Genomic DNA, 15,866 nt, shown 5'->3' with positions numbered 1-15,866 from the left:
TTCTTCTTCTTCTTCTTCTAATAATAATAATAATAATAATAATAGACATTCTGACTGGAATATGATATGTAATAGAGCTTGGATTTTAAATGTCTTTCCAAAGTCAACATGTTAGAGGCATGATCACTGAAGCCAGTGGCACTATTGGGTAGGGAGGGATGCAGAATATTTAAGAGGTGGGTCTAGTGGTAGGAAGTTAGGACGCTAGGGCCACATCCTTGCAGGGAGCACTGAGGCCTCCTATCTTCCCTCTTTCAGTTTTCTTGCCTCAGTGTGGTAAGCAGTTTCCTTTTTCACATAGTCCCACTAGGGTTGTCCCACTTTATCACAGGTCCAAAAGCAATGGTCCAAGCTATCATGGAGTGGAACCTCTGGAATTAAATCCAAATGAATCTTTCCTCCTCACAAGTTGGTTTATCATAAATAGTTGTTGAAATAACAAAAAAGTAGCCAATAACATCTCATTTTCATGTTTAGCTTATACTTTCTCTTTGATTAGTAATATGGAGCATTTTTATATATCTATCAGATGTTTGTACTTTCTTGAAATAAATGCTTATTCAGATCATTTCAAAATTTTCAAATTGAATTATTTAGGGTTTTTTTCTATTGAGATTTTTGGGTGACTTATTTTCTGGACACTAATGTGATGTCAAATTGATTGTTAAGAAATATTTTATCGCATTCTGTAAGTTATCTCTTCATTCCTATTTCTTTTGCTTTTAAGAACTTCTTAGTTATATATAACCAAACATTTATTTTTGTTTTTGTTACCTGTGTTTTTCATTGCCTATAGCAATGTCTCAGTGTCTCCTCTATATTTGCTTTGGGGTTTCATGATTTGTGGTGTTGCATTAAGGTCTTTGGCCCCTTCTGGATTTATATTTATAAAGAGGACTAGATAAGGATATCATTAATCTGTATATCGATATCCCAGGGCCTCATATTGAAGTAATTGTTCTTTCTTCCTGTATATGCTTTTAGCAACATCATCAGAGACTAGTTACCTATAGATGTGTAGATTTATTTCTGGGTTCTCTATTCTGTTCTTTTCATAAATGTGCTGACTTTTATTCCAGTATCATGTTGTTTTGGTTACTATAGTTCTGTGGTATGTTTTAAGATCAGGTATGACTCCAGCTTTATTCTTTTACTTAAGATTCCTCTTATTATTATGGTTTTATTATTATGGTTCTTCTGTAATCCCATGTGAAGTTTAGAATTTTTTTAAAGGCAGAAAGCCATTGTATTTTACTTGAAATTGTATAAAAGTACTTTGTTTTATATGGACATTTTAATATCAACTTTTCAAATATGTCAATATAAGATACCTTTTCTTTTTGATGTTTGATATTTTCCATTTTTAAAAAATCAGTGACTTGTGATTTGTCATGGTAAAAGTCTTGTGCTATATAAGTTTTAGTTTGCTAGTATTTTGTTGAATTTTTTCTTGTCCATTCATGCGGGATATTGGTCTATATTTCTTTCTTTTCTTCTTTTTATTGTCTTTGACTATTTTGATATTAGGGTGAGACTGGATTAAATATGAGTTTGAGAAAGTTTATTTTCTTCAACTTTTTGGAGTAATTTGAGAATTACTAGCTCTTCTTTAAAAGTTTAATAAATGCAGCATGAACCTGTCTAGTCCTAGACATTTTTCTGCTGGGAAATTTTTTTTACCGATTCAGTCTTATTATATGCTATTGGTGTAGTATGGTTTTGTATGTCTTGATGATTGAATTTTAATGGGTTTACAGTGTCCAGAAATTTATCCATTTGATGTAGATTTTCCACCTTCATGATATATAGGTATTTGTAAAAGTCTAATAATTTTTTGTATTTAAGGGATATCAATTGTCATGTTTATTTTTATCTCTGATTTCATTTATTTGAGATTCTTACTTTGGGGTAGTAATCTAGATAAATATTTTAAAATTTATTATCTTTTTAGAAAAGTTCATTTCATTGATTCTTTACTCTTAGTTATTTCCACTGTGAATTATGTCACTTCTTTTCTCAGACTAACTTTGGTGATTTATTACTTTTCTATTTCACTGAATGGCATAATGAAGTCTTTCATTTGAAATCCTTTAACTTTTTGATGTTGAGACTTATTGCTGTAATCATTCATTTATTACTTCCATTTATTACTATTTTTGTTGTATCCTGTAGGAGTTTGTATATTGTGTTTCTTGTTTAGTTTGTTTCAATTTTTTAATTTCCGTTTTGATGTTTTTATTAACCCATTGGTCATTTAAGAAAATATGAATTTCCATCTTTATATAATTTCTAAAGTTTCTCTTGTTTATTTCTACTAGTATTCTATTGTGGTCAGAGAAGATACATAATTTTTTTATTCATTGAGACTTGTTTTTTGGCTCAATGTACAGTCTATTTCAAAAAATATTCCATATGCTGATATAAAGCATATGTATCTCATAGCTTTTGCATGACACATTTTATGATTTCTGTTTGGATATATACGTATCATTAAACACCAATGTATCTTTGTTGATTTTTTTCCTTTTGGTCTAAATTATCTATCCATTGATGAAAGTGGGGTGTTAAAGTCCTTACCTATTTTTTTTATTGGTATATACTTTTCCAGTTAGATCTTGTAATACTTGCTTTATATAACTGGATACCCTGACACTGCATACATATGTATTTGTAATTGCCATTTCTATTTTTCTTGAATTGATCTTGTCATTATAAAATAAAATTGTCCTATTTTTGTAAGTTTAACTGTAAAGTACACTGTATTTGATAAAAAATATATATACTCCATTTTGCTCTTTTATTCTTTAGACATTATTCACTTTCAATCTATGTGTGTGTCTTTACTGGCAAAATGAGGTTCTTATAGTGGCATAATGTAGCACTCAGCTTATCTAAGTCTAATACTTGTGGAAATCAAGTATTTCATAATCAAAGGGGTTTTTTGGGGGGAATGGTCTACAGGATGTTCAGGGTTTCACTATTAGATCAGACTCATAGTTATCCTCCTGTTTACAGCCTCCAAAGAGCTGGGATTACCAGTGTGCACCACCACACCCAGTCTCACTTGCCATCTCATGTGCCCCAGGGGCAGAGCCAGCACAGCAAGCCTGGGGATAGAACACCCAGACCCTGTGCCTGCTTGCAGGAGCTTTAATCCACTGAGCTATTTGGCTAGCTCTTACACTCAAAGTTTTTATTGTTATATGAAAATTTATTCTTTTCACTTTCTTAATTTTGTTTTGATTATTTCGTACAAACTTTGTTCCTTTGTATATTGTCCCTCTTAGTGGTTTGATTGTTTTCTATATTAATAAACTTTTACTCCTCTTGATCTCAACTCTACTGGTGAGTTTAATACTTCTATGTGTTACCTACCAGTCTTTGGCTTTAGATGTAGGACTCCCTTAAGATTCTTCTTTTCTCTTTTTTTGAGGATTGGTCTGGTGGTGATAGATTCTCTGTTTTTGCTGGTTTAGGAAAAATTATTTCACCTTTCTTTCTGAAAGAAAGCTTTGCTGGATGTAGTATTCTTGGTGGAAAATTTTGTTTTTATTTTAGGACTTTGAATATATGACACATTCTCACCTGGCCTATAAGACCTTTAGTGAGAATCTGTTAGGTTAATGGGGGCTCCCTTATCCATGATTTGATATTTTTCCTCATATTTTTAGAATTTTATCTTTGTCTTGGAATTTGGAGTTTGACAATTATATCCCTCAAAAAAATTTTTATCAAATCTAGTTGATGTGCCTCAAATTTCCTAGATCTGGATGTTTTATTTAGTTGTATGTCTGTGTTCTCTTATATTTCACTGAGTTTTCTTAAAATAATTATTGTGAAAATTTTCCAAGCAATTTTCTTTTTTTGCTCTATTGCTAACAGTCATTGTGTTCCTTTGGAAGCATCATGTTATTTTGATTTTTCCTGTTTCTTATGTCCCTACATTGATATTTTCACATCTAGTGGATAAATTCTTCCCACAATTTGATAGGGTAGTTTTCATGGTGAAAACCATTTTCCTGGCAATGTCTTTTAGGCTTTCAGTTGGTTGACCACATTGGTTTTGGTTCTAGTTGCATACAGTAGTGTAGTCATCATGTAGTTTCAGCTATAAACAACATAGATAACACCTGCAGGTGACTGGGTGACCTCGTCTCTAGGGGTTTGTGACATTTCTCCCATTCAGTGAAGAGTAGCTCTTTTACATGAGATGGGTTAAGTAGTAGATCAGGTCTTTGTGTGAATAGCTACAAATACAAGGTTTTTTCTAGTTTCTATGGGTCATTTCAGGATGAAGATATTCTGCTTAGCCATGGAAATCAAAATGCAGCTCACATGGCAGTGGAGATGAGATGCCTTTCAGTGTCTGAGTCTAAGCTTCTCTTTGAGACCTGGGTGGGGTACGTGGAGTACTCGGGCCAGTGAGAGTGGGGCACTTATCAGTGTCTAAGGGCTGAGCAGGAGTCAAACTGTAGTAGTGGCGTTGGTCAGAAAAGTACCAATTATTGTCTAGTGCTCACAGGTGTGCAGAATGAGGTTCCTAGCTGCTTTAGGGACACAGTGTGTGAGCAGGACCAAATGCTTCCTTCTCAAGAGCTACAAAAGAGAAGGTAGGGCTGTGCCCAGTTGCATTCCAATACAGTGGCACCTCGGTTCATGAACTGTGTTCCATGATTGTGGGGAAGATGGCTACATTCGTGTTCATGTGAGGAAGATGACCACAGTTGTGTTTGTCACATCATTCAGAGTTCACAAATGCAAGCAAAATTTTACCAGATGCTTCTGTTTGCAAGCTTAGTCATTCTCAAGCAGAAGCATTCATGAGCCAAGGTATTGCTCTCTATAGAATGAAACTTCTAGTTAACAAAAATCAGCAAATAAAGAAGTTTTATTTTGCTTACTCAAGAAAGAACACTTCCTTTTATGTATTATCCTTTGTTTTGACCAACCACTCACTCATCTGGCTAACATGCTAATGTGCTAGTAGTCACTCCATAGCAGACTTTTGCTTTCCTTTACTTCAGTTGCTCACCCAGCTGCAAGATAGTAGCAGACCTTACATCTGTAGTGCAGTGTGATGTTTTGAGAGGAAAATACTACATTTGCTTTACATTTATGACAATATACTGTTGAAATTGTCCTATTACTAGATATCATTGTTAATCTCTCTTTACTCCAGTTTATAAATTGAACTCCATCATTGGTATGTTTTTATATGAAAAAACCACATTATAGTACATATAGTACTTGATACTAACCAGCATTTCAAGGCATCTCCTGCAGAATATGGAATAGCTCCTATGGGTTAAGGAGAACTACCATAGAAAATTATTGCAAAAGGCACCCAATAGAGATAAAAGGAAATTAATCTTTTCTGTCTCACAAGCTTCAATTTGGGCTTAAAATGACAGATACCTGTTAAGGTTCACTGATGATAAATTTAGATTAATAAATATTTTCAAAAGATAAAAGAAAGTCTACTATAAATTCCAGTTAGAATTGGAACAAAATAAATCTAGGTTTTAAAGAGGTCATTGAGCATCAACTCAGGGAGTGTGGTTTATGGTAAACTGCTCTATTGTTTAGAATTCCATGCCCTGCAGCTCATTTCCTTATTTCATTGCAAGAACATGGAATGAGTATTATGTTTGAAATGATGCAAGACTGAGGATGAAAATTATTCTTTCTTACATGACTAATGCTCTTTGTATCAAACCATTGTAGTGAATTCTATTACATTTATTCCATTTTACATATTAGGAAATTGAGATCAGAAATGTGGCTAACTGACTTAGTATCTTGCAGTTCATTCGTGGCTCACCCAGGACTCTACCCCATTCTCTCACTGCTGATAGTGTCTCTTCCCCATCTGACTACTTGAAATAATATCAGACATAAGAAAATATCGTTTTATATTTTTCTTCAATTTAGCATCAAAGAGAAATTCTGGATTTCTGGTTGAATGGATTGACAAGAGAATGACTAACAGGAGCCAAAAAGGCTGATGCTGAGATTCACACAGAGAAATCTATCATTGTAAGTCATCTTCCGTGGCCTTATTCTTACTTATAAGTCATCTATTTCAAATATTATGAAAAGTAAAGAAACTATTAGACAAGGAAGAATATTATTAAAATATTAATAACTCACATAAAAAATTGTATTAAACTGCAGGTCTCTCACTATGTCTATTGAGTGGTTTAAATGTGCTGTAAATTTGACACTTTAAAACTAGTAAATAGAGGCATCATTTACTCATCTGTGTATGGTTTCCATGTGATAAATGATGCCTAGAGTATGGACACAGCTATGTTTTTCACTCGCTGAATCCCTAACAACACACAGACCAATGCATTCTAGGTGTTTGACAAATGTTTGACAAATAAATGAATGTATGAACTTTGCATCCATTATAGAAACTCAAGAAATGGTACAAAAAAGTATCAGTAATCACAAAGACATGGCATTATTTTTCTACTAACAGCAAGGACATTAGCAACAAAAGATTATTTAACTCTGGTAACATGGAAACGTGATTAGGAAACTCTATTCTTTCAGCATGCAATGCTTTTGATTTCCAAGGAAATCAAACAAGGAAGTCTACTACTGGATCTAGTTACTTTGTATACATAAAAGTTCTTAATTATAGAGCTCATAACAACATTTCTATTATACAGATTCAAAAGCAAAGACAGAAAGGAAATTATTTAGAAATGTTGTCCTTTAATTATTCTAATAAAGGTTTTTCAAATTCTGTATTAATCATCTGGAGAACTCACAATTCAGGATTTATTTGAATTTTCAGTGGGCCCTGTGATTTTACATTACTAACAACCCTTGAATGGCATCAACGTGGCTATTCTATCAATCACACTTTGAGTACTGAATTTTGTATATTTTGGGAGGAAATCTCCATGTTGTTCTACACCTTCAGCCAAAATTTTATTATTTCAATATTATTGATTGGATGTGAAATAAAGAGGCATGCAATACTCACAGGTAAATGTCTTAATCATTTTCTGATGTTATAACAAAATACCTGAGACATGGTAGTTTATAGGAAAAGTTTGTTTTACCTCACAGTTTGGGAGGCTATGCAGTCCAGTATAGCACAGCTTCAACTTCTGGAGGAAAACTAATGGGTAGGCAGCCTTTCTTTATAGCTGCTCCACCAATAGCAAATAATCCACACTCTAGTTGCAGGAGAAAGACTTTATTATATTTTAACATTTCTAAAGGTCCCATCTCTCAACATTGCCACAATGATAAATCAAATCTCAAAATGAATTCTGTAGGGGATTAATCATATTCAAATTATCACCACGGGTCCTTAGGCTAACCTTTTTATTTTTCCTGCATCACAAGTTATATTACAGCACAATCTCAGGTTGTTGGTGTAACATATTCTGATTCAATTAATCTTATCATTATGAATGTTACATAATTGGGAATGCAAATTAACCACTTGAGGAAATCCCTGATATACACATTTCTGGACATCACTCAGAACCTTGTTACAAGCCCAGCTTCCCTAACAGGCTGCCAAGCCATCAAAACATTCTCCTCTCTTTTTTCTTCCTTTACTGTATTGTTGTGACATATAATTAGCAGGAAGCTCAGTGAAGCTGAGTCACTGCTTACCAAACACCATAGAGAAACGAGTAACCATAATCAGTCATGGTCCTTTTAGCTTTTAAATGATTTCAGATACAACAATATAATGAAATGATAGAATGGAGTACAGCAAACATATTTACAAATGAGTTCTAGTGCTTAATAACTGTAGGAGGGACCTCATCCTCAAGATGGCACAGTAGGAGATAACAGCCTTAATTCATTATAAAATATCCCTGTATTTTTGGGAGACAGCTATTTATAAATCAAAACATTCCTGACAGAGCTGCAGCAACACAGGGAGTAAGAAGAGAATTCCACATAGTAAAAGTTGTCAATGAGATTCATACATCTAAAAGTACCGAAACACAGTTAGCAACCAAGGTAAGTGCAAGCTAGCATCATCAGCCATGTGGTAGGAACATCTGTCTCCCAGTGGGCTGCTCCACAGGAGACCTCATGAGATTAGACAATAACATCTTCCCCCAGAACCAGGAGCACAGAGTGTGGAATGTGTCTGAGCATCTCCCCACACCTGAAGCAGTTGTTACTGTCCTGTTTCATACCACAGTCACCACCTTACCCAGCCCTAAGCACGTCCTGACCCCTGAGCCACAGCTGCCACAGCAGTAGCCACATCCTGGAATTGAGGCCTATGACTGGCTGCCTCTGCTATTCCTCACACATGGGGGCCATTATAATAGGAATATATTTATGCTTGAGGGACCAGGTCAATTGTCACAGAGAGCTAGGGTATGTCCTAACTCAAGCCTCTGTACTTCTGACACAGCTGTGACTATGTTCTAACTTCCTGGTGACTTCACCAGTACGTGTGCCTTCATCCTATGACCAGTGTGGTAGTCAAGTGCCTGCACTCCAGCACCAGTGCCATTACCTCCCTGCACAACCACCTCTCCTGAAGTCAGAGATGCACTCTTGGAATCCAACATATTGACTGCATTTTAATTCACTACCATAGTCACACTAGCTGATGATGTACTGCTGTTGCAAAATTTCAGGAATACTGAATGTTAAATAGGTTAATATGTGTGGTTGATGACATTACTAACCTAACTGATATCATTCTAAGAACTAAAGTACACAAGTGGACATTTAGAACACAGGCTGTTCTCACACCAAGGGCTGACTTTAGATTCAAATGTCTAGACAATACACATGCTTAGTCTAAGATTACATCTTCTCTTCCTCTCCTACTACCTCTGACTCTTGCTTTCTGTCTTACTGAATTGTATTTTCACCGTGTTAGGGAAGTACTTTAAAATTTCCCTTTGGGTCTTATAACAAAGCCTGATTTTTGTATGAAAGACATATTGTGCCATCTTTGTATAATTATTCTGATTATGTATTTCCTTCACTTAGTTCATGGAATTTCTTCCCCGGAAAAATATGACAAAACACTTATAGAAAACTAAATTAATAATGATGCCATTGATATCAATAAAGGACAACTTTCTGTTGAAATTTAGCTCTCATGTGGTTACTTTTTAAAAGAAATTTCTCAAAATACATTTTTTGTTCATATACTGAAAGAAGCACTTTGTCTGTTATCTGATTCAAGTTTCAATGAACAGAAAAAGAAACTTTGAATTAGAAACTGATTCAAAGACACAAAATTATATAAATCACATGGCAAAGATTAACAAAGTGTTGAAAAAAAAGGAGAATAGATTCTCTACAGGCAAATTCTCTACTCTCTACTTGGTCCATCACCCCCGAACTTTGTGCAAGTCCTACCATGCCCTCTTGATCACAGTCACAGAGTCTCCTACTTCCCCACCTCATCTCCATTAAGGAGAAAAAACAAGGGCTGGTGAGATAGCTCAGCAGTCTAAAGCATCTACTTAATCAAGCTTAGGCAAGCACAGGAACCGAGGTTCAATCCCAGGCACCACATGCCATGCCAGCCCTGTCCCAGGGCAGACTGAGCCAGCCAACAAAAAAATAAATAAATAAAAATAAAAGAAACAAAGGAATGATGAAGGGGTCAGGAGTTCAGTGCCAGGCCCCGCCCCCAGGGCATGCTTAGCTGGGGATTGAGACTGGGTGTGGTGGTGCACGCCTACACTCCCAGCACTTGGGAGGCTGTAAACAGGAGGATCACTATGAATCCAATATATGCTGTGAGACCTTGTACACCATGTACAGCCTGTCCTAAATACAGGGGGGTGGGGGGGGAGAAACAAAGGAATAAAAGGAGAAAATGTAAGTTAGGACCTTGTGAAAGACATTGAAGTGGGAGTACCACTCCACTAAAAAAGAAAGGTTTCAGACCATGGCCAACATGAGGCTCAAAGCAAGAGTGGTAAAGTGGTAAAAAAAATTCCTATAATACAGGCTAAGAGCAAGAGAGCTCTGGGAGCTAAGCATATAGGATGATGACACAGTGTCCAGAGGTCAGATCCTTCAGAAGCAAGGCTCAGAAGATGATTTGGGTCAAAAGGATTGATGCAACAGAAAGCAACAGTTTGCAAATACTTTCATTAATGACACGGTAATAGGTATGAGCTTGTATTTCATTTGATGTATTGTAATACATATATAAATTTTGGCATCTGAAATGTACCATATATATGTATATAATTGAATGTTTGAATTCTGGTCATATTTTAAAATAAAATCCTGGAACTTCAAAATGTTGGGGAAAAGTCCTTAGTATTGACATTGTAATTGTTCTACAGTACTATGTTCACTCTTTTAACATGTCTAAAATCATCAACAAAATGATGATTATTCTTCATGCCCATCAGAACCTACAGTAAAGGGAGCAGCCCTACCTCACCAAACTTTGTGTATTCAAATCCTGGACAGTGAGAACTCCATCCCCATAATCAATTTGTTACTAAGAATAAAAATTTTCTATCCTTTAAATATTTTAAAATCCATCCATTTTTCTTCCTTTCTGTGGTTGGCATTTTTTTCTACTTGAATGAATTCAACATCTTGATTTGTATCTCTCTCTACCTCTAACTTATTATCTATGCATGAACTAGTGATTGTCTGAACTCCCTCACAGGCTGTTAGAATCTATACATGAGATGATAGATTTTTACTAATCCATTTACTCACACAACTCTAGCCTTCTTTCCCTTTCTAAAACATTGCCTGACTTTCTCATGTTTATGAGAAAGCTGATCCCCCTTCCTTTTCTTAGTAGCTCTAGTTGGGCTGATCAGTTTCATCCAACCAGCACAGCATTTCTCTAGTTCAAGAATGTAACCAATTGAGATATGAGATTGGAGGAATTGCCTATTCATTCCTGGGCTAAATCAGTGTTCTACTCTTCCAAGAGAGGACTGCACACATTTTTTGTTCGTTCATTTTTCATCCTTTTGGTCTTTTACTGGATGTGAATGAGGAAGTATAGAAATTCTAAAATCCCCTAGTGGCTCTTATGTGAAAAAGAGAAACCACAGTTTCCTTAGAGAGAGTGTAAAACATCTACAGAAAGCAGGTGAAGAATGTGATAAACAGTACCTTTGATCCATATTTGAGCTGCTGGATAAGATCTTGTCCTAAGCACACTCTGCCACTGGAATAAAGGCAATGAATTTGCCTTATAATGTACACCCACTTGAGTTGCTTTTTTTTTTTTTAATGTCCCTTCCTACCTCTTTAACCTCCTGCCACTCTAAATGAGGCTTTCTAGACCACACTGGCCTTTCACCTCCTTGAACATAGTTTTTCTTCATCAAAGGGCTACCCGTGAGTTATTCCTTCAGCTTAAAACATTCTCCAGCCTGTACCTATTACTTGTTTCCTCTAAGCATTATTTTTATCTTTGGATGCCTAATGTATGAAAATGAATCTGGACCTTTTAAATATTTTCCACTTGCCACTGATACGATGTTAATTTTTGTCAACTGAGGGCACTCATCTGAGACGCATTGCATGCAAAAGGGTTCTTCCTTACTGCCTTGGGTGGCTCATGTTCCAGCTTCTGGAGAGCATGACCATGCTCATCACTTTGCATGCAGGTGTGCACCAGAGTCAGGTTCCCACGCTGTACAGCTTTTTCCAGGCTTGGACCTTACATATTTTCTTCAGTTCTTGAGCAAAGCAACAAATCACGTGGGCCTGTTACCTAGATGAGGTCTCTGGTCCTTGTGCCCTCTCTTCAACCCACATGTATACATGCTGATCTGGAGCTGTCTTAGCCTGAACCACCTATCTTCCCTTCATTCCAGGGAAGACACTGGAATGCTGAAGAGGGTCCAGTAATGTCCCAGTAACTGCAGAAACCTACTAATCAGAGCTCACATCTTGCCTCGAAGCTTGTTCCTAACTGCTCAGAAACTAGACAGCTTTGGCCCAGAAAACCCAACAAGCTTTTCCACCATCTAGTAGGCTAAATCATGCCTCCTCAACTACTTCCTTCAATGAGCTCTGGACCTTAATTGCAACACAGTTCTTTCTTAGTACACTATGACAGGCCTAAAGTATCTCTTAGAGTCCCCTTTCCATGTTAGTAAATGATCTCCTATCCTAACTTGATAATTACCTTTATATTTAAATTCTGTTTAAATTACTGTGTGGGACCATAGGGCAATGGGAAAAAAAGAATCAGGTTATGTTAATTTCTGCATTAGGAATGTGATCATTATGAATACCTAAAAATGTATCAATAAACTTAATTAATACAAAAGAGGAAAAACCAAAAAAAATTACTCTGTAGTTTCTGTGTTCTTAGTCTCATTCTGTCTTCTTCTCATACCTACTTATACTGTGATCTCAGGGTAAAAATCATTTTCTACAGCAAAGTTCTCCTAATCTATAGATGAAATTAAATCCTCATATTAGCTGTCTCTCATTGCATGCTACATATTTTCTTCTGCATAATGCTTACAATCATGGTAATTACTCAGTGTCTCAATGCCTTCCTTATTACACTGGATGTACAATGAAGAAAGGGAATACTGCATTGTCTTTCTTATATCTGAGGACCTGATAGAAATTTTGGGACAACACAGAAAGCTTTCAGAATGCTGGGTTTTTTTAAAATATATTTTCAGCTTTATTTATGTGTACTAAAAAATAAAGTTGTAAGTGGCTTACAACATGATCCTTTGTAAAATAATTACCACAATGAAGTTAGTTAGCACATCTTTCATCTCACATAATTACCTTTGTTGTGTGTGTTAATCTGTTTGTTTGGCAAATTTCAAGTATATAATATAATATTATGAATTACATTAGAAATTTTCAAATTAAATTAAAAGTCTTATTTTTCCCCACAAGAAGACAGCTCTCTTAAGAGTCAGTTCAGTTTATAAATCAATGTTTGGCGGTTGAGGAGCCTTCCTTTATTGTTTTTGTTTTCACTCAAATGGGAAGCTAGATTGCCACACATCTATTAATGGCCTACTAAGGTGATTTTCTTTCCCTAATCAGTTATCTTTGGGAATCTTTTCAAACCTTCATTATTTCTTGAGGATGACTGACTCTTCACTCCAATGACGCCCCAGAGTGAGTTTCCTGTATATTACAGAGGCTACAAAGTATAGCAGGACATTGGTAGGGGACAGTTTTGACTGCTACCTGGAATTAGAACTCCACCTGGTGGTTGTAGTACCCTGACTTTATTCTGGAGATGCTATCCACTCTTCTCTCCACATGTGTAGCACAAAGCTAAATTTACTTCTTATTCTAGGAGTACATCTGTGACCAAATTCAAGTTAAAACAACACATTTGATGCATCACAGTTCAGTCTGGTCCTAGTTTGATTCAAGAGTAGACACAAAATCTGAGCTTCTATGGTCAAGATTGGTGAATGTTTTATTTCTCTTTGAACTTTCTGAAACCAGATAGCTTATCAAATCTGTCATCAATGAGACACAATATTTGACACACAATTTAAAAGAGGAGAGGTTTATTTCGGTTCACAATTTCAGAACTATTAATCGATGATCAGCAGGATCCAAGGCAGAAACCACAGGACAGAAGGGCCCAGGAAGAATCCTGTTCACACCATAGTGGTCAGGAAGCAGAGAGAAAGGAAAAGCCAAGGAGAGAGCCATACCCTTGCTAGTCACATACCTAGTGACACACCATGACACACCTAGGCCCCACCCATAACAAATTTCAGCCATAAAGCCATGATGATCCAGCTACATTCCAAAAGCCTCACTTCTGAGCACATGTTTCGAGGATCATTCTTTATCTAAACTATAATATTGCAATGAGGACAATAACTCCCAACCTGTTAGATATCAGATGTGTGACATCAATTATGGTTGTCCATAATTGCACAACATGGACGAGTGAAGTTGAAACCAAAGGAAGAGGTTAGGAGAGATTTATTGGGAATAAGAAAAGCTTCTGTGTTTCTAAGCGGGGTCTCAAGTGGGTAGCACTGAGTCTCTGTATCAAGAGTATTTTATGCTGCAAAATCACAACATGAGTATAACATCAAACTGTAATAAACCTATAAGATTACAAGTACAGTTGCTTAATTAACATTGGTACAATAGGGAAATGAGGTATGCAACAAGGGTATAAGGAAAGGACTAAAGCATTTCTAGAAAGGGCTGGGAATATCTGTGCAAATGTCCTGGTCATCCATCTATGCATCTGGTGCCTACATGGGCTCACTAGACCAGATGATTCTGCTTGCAGTCTACTCTCAAGTTCAGGCTTATCTTTAGGGAAGCTTGCAGGCCTGCTTTTGTTATATCCACCTTGAGCCTGGCTCTATTCAGATTTATGTCCACTCATAATCATGATGCATCACATCTTTTCCCTGACTGCCTCAAATGCCAAATTCCTCTTTGATTGTCTATTAATTTCAATCTAACTTAGTTGCATGTAATAATACCAGCACTTTCTATTTTCTCCTGAACTTGAAGTTTCAAAGATAGATGTTCTGGATCTGCTGCAACCACATTATAACTATGAGGATAGAAGATAATTAACAGAGCTCTGAAGACCAAAATGCTGACAGAAATGCAGCTGGTAAAGACCAGACTCAAAAGATTCCTTTGTGAAGAATGACTACATTTGGCTTTTGGACTCCAGATCATAAATGTTATGCCCTGGCAGAAATTTCATTGGCATTTTTTTTGTCATTGGCAGTAGGCTAGTTAGTTTCATAGAAGAGATTTCAAAGCAACCTTATGTTGAGGCAGTGGTAAGGCTAATATTTGAGGCTTTTAGCAAGATATATGTTGAGAATCCAGGCCAGCACAATGTAAAGCATTTTGAGTTTAGACAAAAATGAAACTTCCAGAAAGTTGTGGACTGCTAAAGATAGATCAGAGTAAAACTTGGATGCTGAGAAGGAACAGTATGATAGAAAAGATGGCTGGATGACATCACACAAACCAACAAAGTACTAGAATTTGCAGCTGCAACATTATAAAGGTGAAAGACTGCTTTGAGAAGAGAAATACAATGCATGACATCCCAAAATGGCTGTACCTAGAGAAATTGTTCCTTGTGATTGGTTTCATAGTGCCTAGAAATTGAGGTATTCCACCCCAACAGCCAAGATAGGAAGAAGCCTGGATACTGCTCCAGCTGGCAGCAAACCTTAATGGCATCTTTATGGTACTTGTTTTAGGTGTATGCAGAATGCAAGAGATGGTGGGTCATAAAGGCTTCCACCCAGATTTCAGAAAAGGGCCTAGGAGGCCAGGTAGTGTGTCCTGAAGGGAAATGTGTGAAACTGTGAATGTAAATCCAAAAGTTCAGTGGATACCTGAGAAGGCTGCAAAAACCAGAAACATGGACTGTCTGTGAAGCACAGCAAGGAGGGATCTGAGCCAGCCAAAGAGAGAAGCCAAGGGAACTACTACCACAGGCAATGTCACAGGGGCAGTGTTACTCAAGCTCTTTGGAGTTCACAGCTTTCCACAAATTGCTTTGGATGTTAGACATGGAACTATAGGACTTAACATGTGCCATGCTGGATTTGGGACTTGCTTTGGTCTCATTCCTTTCTATTTCCTTACCCGTAATTGGAATGTTTGTTTTGTGCTTTATATGTTGGAAGTATTTAACTCTCTTTTTCTTTGTACAAGGACTCATAGCTAAGAGTCTTTCTTAAATCTCAGAGCAGACTTTGGACTTGGACTTTTCACCAGTGCTATAACTATTAGGACTTTAGCAACTGTTTGAGATGGAGCAAATGCCTTTATATGGAAATCTTCACGAGTCTTTGGGATATCAGGGAAAGATTGTTGTGATTTGGATCTTGATGTCCCTATAAACTTCAAGCAGTGAAAGATGGGGCTTT

Source organism: Octodon degus, unplaced genomic scaffold (assembly GCF_000260255.1).
Source record: "Octodon degus isolate 3935 unplaced genomic scaffold, OctDeg1.0 scaffold00007, whole genome shotgun sequence".
Classification (NCBI taxonomy): domain Eukaryota; kingdom Metazoa; phylum Chordata; class Mammalia; order Rodentia; family Octodontidae; genus Octodon; species Octodon degus.
The sequence above is the reverse complement of the archived record's forward strand: the minus strand, read 5'-3'. Positions refer to the sequence as shown.